The sequence below is a fragment of the Lolium rigidum genome, chromosome 5 (assembly GCF_022539505.1).
Source record: "Lolium rigidum isolate FL_2022 chromosome 5, APGP_CSIRO_Lrig_0.1, whole genome shotgun sequence".
In the NCBI taxonomy this organism is placed as follows: Eukaryota; Viridiplantae; Streptophyta; class Magnoliopsida; order Poales; family Poaceae; genus Lolium; species Lolium rigidum.
This window is the reverse complement of record NC_061512.1, coordinates 33,533,256-33,542,899: the sequence shown is the minus strand read 5'-3', so window position 1 is coordinate 33,542,899 and position 9,644 is coordinate 33,533,256. Positions and strand designations below refer to the sequence as shown.

The 9,644-nt window shown below is 46.1% G+C and overlaps 1 non-coding gene across 1 annotated transcript; it reads right to left on the bottom strand.

Moving 5' to 3' along the window:
• Nucleotides 1-6,109: 6,109 nt before the first annotated feature.
• TRNAR-CCU lies at nt 6,110-6,182 on the bottom strand. The gene has a single exon. It is a non-coding gene; the product is annotated as a tRNA-Arg (tRNA).
• Between the last annotated feature and the right edge of the window lie 3,462 nt (nt 6,183-9,644).

Below are 9,644 nucleotides of genomic sequence, written 5' to 3'. Positions count from 1 at the left end.
TTACTCCCACTATGAGTAGTCTAAGTAGCATGGTCTACCCCGGAAGAAGATCCTCGGGCGCATCTTCGAGCCAGCCTCTTCCTAAGAGGATCCGGGCCAACGACGTGGCACCACCGACACCGGATGGACATGGAACACCTCGGAAGTGGACTAATGCTCCCTTTGCAGCACAGTATTCAATATCTAGAGGGCGTCCTTCTTAAAGACAAGGATCCATATTACCCGGTGTTCACGGTCAAGGTGCCAGAAGACCCGAACTTCGTCCATGAAGATCCCGCTAATATCTTCTTCATAGCGTTCGAGGACGTCTTCAATCTATTTTACTGGAAACGGCTCGACTATAACTTGGTCCGCCTATACGCGATAAATCTTCAGATGAAGATCAACAGAGAGACCCCCCACATCGCGGTAGCGGATCCCTATTACATGCGCGATAGCCAGCTTGAGGACGGCTCAAGGACACGGACCAAGGTGGTGCGGTACCTCCAGAGCTTCATGATCATGAACAAATAGAAGAACACCATTCTTCTGCCTATCTTTCCCGAGTAAGTACACATCCGCTCACGGCTGTCGTAACTTATGCTTTCTTATATATTTCTTCCATTGCCGATCCTTCCAACATTCCATTTCAATTGCATGTGTTGAGCAGGGACAAATACTGCACATTCGTCATCCTTTGCACAAAGTGGTCACTAGCCCAGTATTTCCACTCGTCGAATACGACGACGAAGAAGACTACACGAGAATAAGGGGTGTTCTCGATGAGGCTATCCTTGGCTACTCCAAAAATGGAGGCACCTTCGACAAGAAGGGGGAATTTATCAGGTCGGACACTAAAAAGCTCGGGTTCAAGAACGTGATCGACTTCCCTTGCATCAAGTAGTAAGGAGGCCTTCTATGCCCTCCATCACCTTAAAGGGTTTGTCGCGGATGGAGAGATGATGTGTCTGCCACCTAGTCAGCAAGACTTCCATCGCATCCAAGTAAAGCTATCGAAAATTAACCTAGAAGATGTATCCAACAGATTGGGGCTCTTACACCAACTCAGAGGGTTCTGTAAGAGGGACATGGACGACGAAGGACATGTACAAACCATTCTCGGAGCCGCTGAAGAAGACGTCTCGTTGACCGAGGCCGGTGTGCCTAGCATTACTTTGAATCGATGGACAATGTGTATTGTGTTGTAAACTTAATTTTCTTAATTTACTCGAAACGGTCGTCGTTTTTGGACTTCAATTACTATTGTAGTCGTTGTCGTTGAACTTGATTAGTTATGTGATACCGATGCTATATGTCTTTTAGGTTTATTATTATTTCCTTGCTTTAATTCTTGTGAATATGCATGCATGTGAACCCTCTAATTCTTTTCATTGCATTATATACTAATATGCCTTGTGTCCATAGAGATGACGTACTACGTCGTGTTCGAGGGGCGGGTTTCAGGAGTGTACGAGGAGTGGGAGGACTGCAAGAAACAGGTGCACAAGTTCAGCGGCAACAACTACAAAGGATACTTGACTAGATACGAGGCGGTTGCCAAGTGGAGGAAGCACCAGTCGAACAAGAGCAAGATGAAGATGAAGATCTTCGTTGTGCTCTCGCTCTTGCTCACCATCGTCGCGGCGGTACTCTATTTCATCCTAGTGTAGGCGACGGCCGGTGTCACTTTATTTCTATCTCGAAATGATGAACTTAATTTGCATGGATTATGAGTTGTATGAAGCTATATGTATAACTCGATCGGGCTCTAAGTAATGTGATGATGATGTATAATGTTGCTATATTATATATGTCCATATTATATATGTCTATATTATATCTGTATATAAGCTGTATACTGTGTATAAAACCTGTATAATACATCAGGCAGTACAAAATCGAGTATACCTGTACATTATTCAGTGGCGCACTTATTTCTGTGGCGCACATGGTCCACATACGTCACAGAACCTCTTATTTCTGTGGCGCACTGTCCCTACTGCGTCACAAAACTCCTTATTTTGTGTCGCATGGGCTGGTGCGCCACAAAAAGTTTATTTTTGTGGCGCACCGCTCATGCGCCACAGAATGTGGTTTTAGGTGCGCCACTAATGAGCCTTTCCTACTAGTGACATCCACGTCGAGGTCCTGCTGCGGCTATCCTCGTGCGCCCGCCGGCTATCCCGCCTCGTCTGCCGGTTCTGGCGCGACACCGTCGACACGCGCACCACCACCAAGATCCGCCCTAGGACGCTCGTCGCCACCAAAGAATCTGTACGCCTCATCGAGGACCACGCCTGCCATCATCATCGTCGGACGGTAGCCCTACCGGGAGCAGAGACCTGTGGGCCGGCGACGCCTTCAAGGGCATGCACCTAGTTGTCACCTGCAAGGCTGCAACGGCCTCGTCTGCATGTGCGACAACCGATTCAGACACCGGCAAAAGCCCGGTGGAAGCATCACCCTGGCCAATCCGGTCACCGGCGAGGCGCTGGCCATACCACCGATGCGGCATGCCAAATACTCCGGGTGTTCGTACCTGATGTAGGGCTTCGGATACCATCCCGCGACGGGTCGGTACAAAGGTCGTGCACGTTCCCTACTTGTCCGACAGGGTCTCGGTCTTTACCCTCGGGGAGGCGGCTTGGAGAACTGTCGCCACAGGCAGTCCAAAAGAGACCTACGACGTTAACACGGGCATCGTGAGCGTCAACGGTGCAGCGTACTGGGCTGTGAAGGAACCTGCTGCAAAGGTCGTCTCCTTCGACCTCGGCAACGAGCACATCACATACATCAGGCCTCTCCCCGACGAGTTGTCCAGACCAGGCTGCTGGCGCCTTACAGAGGTGCGCGGGAGGCTGGGCATCGCCTTCAGCCAGGATGAGAAGACGGAGGTGTGGGTCATGGAGCAATGTACATGGAGCCGCTGGTACAGCGTGCAGATGAACAAGCATCAGCTCACACATCCAAACTTTACTTACCACGGCGACCACGTCTTGACGATGCAATGGCAGCCAGGGAGAGGTTTAGTACTACACAAACACAAGCCGAGCGACGGAGGAAACAAGACACAGCGCGTGGGTTGCCGAATTCAAAACAAACTACAGCAGCCACCAGACCTTCGCCTACGTCGAGACCACAGAACTTTTGAGTGTGTATAGGTGTTGGTGACTATTTTGGCATTAGGTTATTCGTGTCTAGTGTTTTGTTTATGCATGGGTCTTTCCACCCTCCTTTCAATAACTAACAGACTAGACAGGTCTGTGTAAAATCTATATTCAGAAGTCGATACATCTCAGCCGATACTTGACCACGCCTCTTCAGTTATATATATGCAACCTGGTGGGGGAATGTTCATCCAATCTCTTTTCTACGCAAGCTACCTGCATCCCTGCTGTTCATCCGGGTTTCAGTCTTTCAGTTTGTATATTGTCTTTGGAATTCTATGTTCAAATTTGGATCTTTGATTTGCTCAAGAGGTTATGACAGTACTGTGGCCTGTTAACTTTGCATAGTGATCGTAGTACTACGATGATCAAGTATTATCCTGAAGCTTAAACTTATGGCAACTGTTTGCAGTGGGGGAATTGGAATCGTATCTTATTGTCTGAGACCCAGTAGACCATTTCCTTTACTGCAGGATATGTGTTTGTTCATGGCGAAACACTTTGGATAAAATAATATCGCTTCCTTTGGTGCTAAATTCTAATTACCTTTAGTGGGCACCTAGATGCTAATTACTTGTGGACTGTTTGAGCAGAACATCAGAAGTCAGAATGTTCATTCTTTTTTTAGACAACTTTACCTGGAACACAGAATTACTACATCTTACTAATATTGCTACAACTTTACCTGGAACATCAGCAGTTTTTGAAGATTGAGTTCATCCATGAACCATGGGAGCTAAATACAGTAGCACATGAATTAGCTTGTTTAGAAAAATTGTCAAACCATTTGGTTTGGTTGGATGATCCACCACCGAGTTTAATTCCTTTGTTAGTGTCTGATGTAGCACTATTTGATATTGAATAAAGAGATTTTGAGTTGTCAAAAAAAAGGTGACACCTCAGGAACCAAACACGACGTCTTCAACATGATAAAACATGCGTTGATTGCTAGCAAAAGCTAACCTTGAGCGAGCAACACATCCAGGCACTCCAGCGAGCACTTGAGATGACATGCCACTATTCACATCAGTTTGGGATGAAACATACCACTATCAAAAGTGAACCTAATAAGACTACGAGTAACAAACAAAAGTATTCAGGTTGCAAAAGGACCTCCAGTCAACCTCACATTGCCCCTTGTAGTTCATGAATGATTCACCGTCCCTTAGTTTCTTCTGAAAAATCCATTTTCTTACTTTGTCTACATGAGGAATCAGAGGTTTAGGCACGACTCGTCATAAGAAAGGGTCAGAAATTCTCTTTTGTTCAGAGCAAGCTTGATTTCATGAAATACTGCCAGATTGTTCAAGAATGATTGCTGCAATGCCGACAGTAACTAGAAACTTTAAATTTAAGCAATCAAGCACCAAATAGCACATAAAATGTATCAGGAATATCTGTGAGGAAAAAAGATCACGCTGGATTATATCCTCCACAAACCTCGCAAGTGAACAGTGGCAGAAACAAATGAATAAATAGTTTCATCCTGACCACAAATTTGGCAATGCATCTTACCATTTCGTAGAAGATTATCTTTAGTTAATATGATATTTCGCAGGACAAACAAAGCAAGCACCTTGATCATTAAAGATAGTTTAATTATCCGTAAGAATTTATGTGGGAGCCGAAATACTCAACATCAGCAGGTTACTCTGTCCATTGGGTGCAAAGATTTCACTGCTAAATAGAGGATAAATAACAGTTTGAAATATATTGGTCCAGAAGGACTGTGAGAATAGTTACCCATGATCCTTCAAAATGCCAAAGAGTGCCTTTTCTGATAGTTGGCCGTGTGTCAGTTCTCAATCTAGCTAGACCTGAAAAAGAGAAAAATGAGTCGAGACTTATCCATTAACTGCCACATGGAAGAAAAGGTAAATTGATATGTTTAGCTAGACCTGAAAAGGAGAAAATGAAACAAGATCTATATTACAAATTGATATGTTTACAGACTTATCCAGCAGTCTACAAAAGAAAAGGTAACCTAGCTACCAACCAGAAGTAAACAGGTTGCAGGAATTCATCCAGGAAATCATAGTTGGCCACTACCTCTCCTTGAAGAAATTCCATAGCTAGCCTCGAAGGATCCATAGCAAAATATTGCAACATGAAGAGGTTTACAGACAACCCCACAGACACAAATAAGTCCAGTAGAACTTTCCAGATACGAGACCACACCAAACGTATGCAGTTTGTACTGTAATGTCAGCACAAACAGAGCTCTAAATTAGACCATCCTACCCTATGATCATACTTTCGATCTTGGTTTCTTTGTTTCTGATGTCATTGAACTGCAAGGATGTGAAGAAAAGATGGGAGTGAAGCGGCACACCTTGATACTGCTGGTGTGTCCCTAGCTGTAGCTGAATCAGCTGAACTCCAGAAGCTTCCACAAGGCTGGAAACCTGAAGGAAATGCTGCCTTCGAGACAGACAGACAGACTGTCGGAACCTTAGGCTGAAATATTCAGAGATGCGATGTGGATAATGGGAACTCGGAACAACACATGACGATTGGTTCCTTCATTTTACCATAACCATCAGCCTAGCACATCCATATGCAAAACTAGCTTACATATCCAGCTTCTACCCTAACTGATTCGCAAAAAAAAAAGCTTCTACCCTAACTAACAAGCACCAGAAAACCTATATTCATCTACCCTGACTGACTGATAATCTCAGACGCCGGTGGACCCGAAGCCGCCCTCCCCTCTGATGATGCCGTGCTTCCACGCCAGCCCCAACCGCGCGCTGCACACAGGCAGTCCGTCGAGCAAGTCAGGGGCGGAACATACGTGGCATGAGTAGGAGGTGGGAGCAACGAGGAGGAAGTAGTAGGGTGGTTACCAATGCGCCTTCGGGGACGGCGATGACCACGCTCGCCTTCGGGGACGGCTTCGGCGTTAAAAAGATTAACAACAGTAATTATAACATTGAAAAGGGATGCGTAAAAAAGAATAAATGCGCGCCAGGTAGGGGTCGAACCTACGGCCTTCCGCTTAGGAAACGGACGCTCTATCCACTGAGCTACAGGCGCTGATCTGGCTATCCAGTGGTACGCCGCATCATAATTGCCGACCACCGGTACGTGACTGGAAAGCAAACCTAGCATGCCTAGCACTAAAAATACCCATTTCCACAGGTGCCCGTTTTCCTTGGGTTTCTCTAACGCTCTGGCGATAAGCGATCCAGGACTTCGACGCTTGGTTTGGTGCCCCTGACTCCCCGTCGGCGGTGCATACCTACCTGTTATGTACCTTTTCCCCCAAGCAAAATGCAATGCATATGTCTAGGTAACGCGCAAACTATGTGACTCATGGAATCTACTAGGCAAGTTAGTGAGTCGAGAGGGTACCATAATAGGGCCTCGTGTGGTTGTACGCTCAGTTTTGGTTCAAGAGACGAGAAGTCGGTTCCTAGGATCGACAGAAACAAAACAACCCACCTCATCCCAATGTGGCTTCTCGTCTGAGCCTTTAATCATGTTTAACAACATCTCTACACTTACCACGTCAACCTGTCATGCTAGATTCATTTTATTGTAAGACTCCAGTCCGAAGACCGGAGTAGTAGCGTAACATACTAAGCATGGCTAAGCATAAAGAGATAAAGGCTCTAGCAACGCACACATGCCAAACCTAGTTATGCTAGGAGCAGTGGATCAGGGATTTGAGGCTACAAAGGTAGGACATGCAAAAGATATGGTAACTCTATCTATCGATAAAAGACAGTTGAATCGCATGCAATATGAAGGAACTAGAGTAAAAGCATTTCGAAATCATATATGAACCAGGCTAGGGCTTGCCTTTGTCGATGTACAAGTATTGACCTTCGGTGCTGTTGATCTTCATCGTCTCGGCACGTGTTCTATCGATCGCGAAGAAGCAAACACTAGAAATAGAGAAATAGCATTCAATACATGGCATAATGCAATGCACATTCAAATATGATGACATGACATGTTAATAGCAATGAAAGTGATCCTATAACATGCTCATCAATTTAAATAGGGTTGGAATGCATAATACTTTGCAATTCCATAAACCCCGCATATTAAAGAAGAGGGTTCATTTGTTCTTCTATTAAGGACAGGGTTCAAAGTTGTTTAACAATGCATGCTTTTGATACTAAAGTGTAGATATCATTTTTCTAAAGATTTTGATATATTATACACATTTTTATGAATTAAAATGAATAAGATATGGATTTTACAGGTTTTATTCAAATTCTGGAATTCCTGGAAAATGTTAAATATCTGACAGAGGGGGTCCCACCTGTCAGGGATTTTGCATTTACAGAAAAAATAAAACAAAATAAAAAGAAAAAGGCTGACAGCCGGGTCCCACCGGGTCAACCGCTGGTGGTTCACCACGGCAGTCCTGGCGCCGGTGGCAAGCGGAGCGGGCGTTCCAGGGCTCGCCTGGACACGCCGCTTATCGCGTTAGATGCGCGCGGACGCGGACGACCACCTGGTGGTGGCGCCGCCCACTGGAGGTTGCCAGAGCAGCGCTGGCGGCGAGGCCGAACGGCGGCGGACGGAGCCGCCCGTCGCGGGCACACTACAGAGCGAGAAGGGGCGAACGGAGGGGCGCCTGAGCACCGGAGGCTCACCAAGAGCGCGACGGAGGGCTCGGTGAGGCCGGGAGGCGCCGCGGCGGCCGTCGGCGTCCTCGCCGGCTGCGGTGAAGAAGCAGACAGCGGCGGCGATTGGCGGCTCCCTGCGTCGATTCCTTCGACGGGGAGGAGCAGGAGGGGGAGGCGGAGCTCGGGGGCACGTCGGCCGGGCTCGGGGGTGGCCGGAACGGCGGCGATGGATGGCGGCCGAAGCTAGGGTTTGGACGCCCGTGCTCACAGAGAAGAGGAGGAGAGGGTCTGGGAGCGGGGAAAGAGATAGGGACGAGGGTGAGGGCGCCGGCGGGGTCCTTATCCTCGCCCAGGGCAGCGAGCGGCGGCGCGCATCGCAGCGGCCGATCGACGCCCGGCGCTGCGACAAGCAGCAGCCTGACTGGCTGTAGGTAGAAGACAAGGGCAAATTTGCCCATAACCCTCCTGCCTTCTTCTATTTTCTTGAAACAAATAAAAACTGGGCTTAAACCATTTATATTTGTTGTTTTGGACTATTTTGAAAACCCAGAGACCCTCCAAACTTTGTACAAATATTATGTGGCATTCTTTGAATAATTCATAAATACCACATAACAAGATCTTGAATGTTTGAAACATTTCAAATAGAGGTAGAACTTTGGAATTTAGGGTTTCCACTTCATTTTGAAAACGCAATTTTTTCCTAATGCATTTTATATGATGCTCATGATGCACAAACAACTCCTAATTAGGGTTTAGCAAAACAGGGATGTTACAAGGAGCATACAGGATAAAGGACAAGAAGACAGGGATTGCAGAGCCAAATCCCCGGAACGTGGCGCAACTTAGGCGTTTTTATGCTTAAGCCAAAATATATATGTAAACATACAATGTACTGAAACGCCCGCGAGTTTCCAGACGCACTCTTTTCCTTTCAGGACACGAGTGGGGCTGGAAGGTTTTTAATGAGGCGGGCTCACGGTGCTGTAATATAGTAAAAATATTGGTGATATATATCTTTTTCTTCGACAGGCTCGCGGGCTTACCACCCAAAAAAGTTCGTTACATACAGAAATTCGTACAATATACAAATTCACAAGTCATTTGCCTTGGTTTATAACACCTCGCAAACCAATAAAAATAAAAACACTAGCCACCAAAACACTCGGGGGCTAGGGGAAAGAAAAAACATACAAGATGTTTTACAATATACACAGTGCTTATAATTACAGGGTCCCTTGGTCAAGCAAAGAGGCAGATCTTTAGTCATGACCTATCAGGTCATCTATGTTCACTCTGTCATCGTCGGCGGATGCATCCATGAAATCAGCATAATGACCATCCATGAAGAAGTCAGCATCCATCCGAAGGAGATCATCTATCATCTCCTCGGCTACTTTTGTAACCCTTTCATTGATTTTGTCGACATACCTCCGTCGTTTCTTCAACTTAGCATGACAAGTTTCAACAACCTTTGTCATTTCCAACTTCGAGTGACAAATCTGCAGCATGATCATGGCGAATCAGGCACCAGCTACTAATTGGGATTTCACAAACCCATGTATTTGATGAGGGTTTTTGAATTTGCTCATCAGTTCAGGAAGTGTTTTAGGCTAAATGTTTCGAGGAAACATGGCAATATAAACCATGGCCAATGTCTTGGTGCAGAACTCAAAATACTGCCGAACTTGGCCTGCGCGGTCTTGAAACCTGACGATTCGTTGGGTACGATCAGGTGTAGCCCAAAAGTTGGAGCAATGGTCCAGAGCAAGCTTGACAAGTAAGTTTGATCTCACGTCAACCCGTTGATCTTCGGCAGCAGCATCCAAAAAGAAACCTACTCGACAGAAGTATAATAGTGAGATATGAGAAACAAGTAACATAGAGATAAATTTCAAGTTTGTGAAGCATACCC